Below are 1,291 nucleotides of genomic sequence, written 5' to 3' on the forward strand. Positions count from 1 at the left end.
ACATGGTAACTGGAATGACTTTTTTTTTTTCTTTAAAGATCTCAACTGTCTTACAGTGGTCAGCATTTATTTATTATATCTAGCCTTAGTGGATGGGAAATTTCAGACATTTTAAAGTTGTTACTGATCTTTTGAAAGTTATGTAGACTAGTGCAAGAAGTATCTGTCGTCATTATCGCTGCTGACGAGACATTTGTTTTACCCTTTTAGGCTGATAAAAGGGAGATGCTGCAGGCAGTGGTTATTGATTGCTGATGTACATAATCAGTGGAGGGTCTTTCAGGAGTTTTGCCCTTTGGGAATATGCATATGAAGAAGGCAGTATAAGTAACGTGAGTCATTTAGACTTTCATGAATAAACCTAAACTATGGGATTCAGTGAAGTTCTTGCATAACTGTCGTAAGGACCCTTGAATTTACATATGATAATTATGATTGTGAATGGAAATAAACAATAATGTCATAGATTAAACTGTGGTTGCTAAAATTGGTGTAATAGTTCAGGATCTCTTTCTTATCTGATGGCTGCTTGTGATGTTTGTGTTTTGCAGCAAGCTAGATCTGCTTTCTTTTATCAATTCATTGTATAAGCAGGTACAGCTAATCACTTCTAATGAAAAGAATACTTTATGAAAGGCAGTCTTTTTTGTCCAGTGATTTGATTATTTACAGGTTTCCTGTATTTGCTTTAATTTTTTTAAAATTTTTTTTTCCCCTGGGGGCTCAGCATAGGATACATCCCTTAGTAATAATTATTTCATATATTTGTTACATGAAAGAGCTGTGTATGAATGTTAGTTAAAAAGACTAACGGTTCTTGCTTCTGAAAGGAGTGAAAGGATTGGTAATTGGATATAGGCTTCTTGACCTTTATGTCACTGATTCAGAAACAGTCCATGGTACCAGATGCCAAAGCGTTTACTGTTTGAAATTTGCTCAGCAGTGGGTAAGGTGATCTTAGTATAGTTTTTAGTGTGCAGGTATGTGTGACTCAAAAGCCAACACCGTGGCTATCCCTGGAAAGAATGTTTGCAGCTGAACTAGCAGCACCTCATTTTTAAATTGGACTAGGCTACTTGGGGGTCAGATAAACTTAAGAAAGCAGGATGAAGCAGGAACTTGGATTGTATCCGCGTGTTACAAAGATTTTGTGACTTTGCCTGAAACTGGATTTAAAAAAAAAAAACCAAACGTGTGTGTATATATATATGCAGAGACATACAGTTCACTGTAAGGGCACTTCAGTAAGTCTTGATCCGTTTATGTTATCAGCAGATCCTAATCCTAAATC

This window comes from Fulmarus glacialis, unplaced genomic scaffold (genome assembly GCF_000690835.1).
Source record: "Fulmarus glacialis isolate BGI_N327 unplaced genomic scaffold, ASM69083v1 scaffold37687, whole genome shotgun sequence".
Classification (NCBI taxonomy): domain Eukaryota; kingdom Metazoa; phylum Chordata; class Aves; order Procellariiformes; family Procellariidae; genus Fulmarus; species Fulmarus glacialis.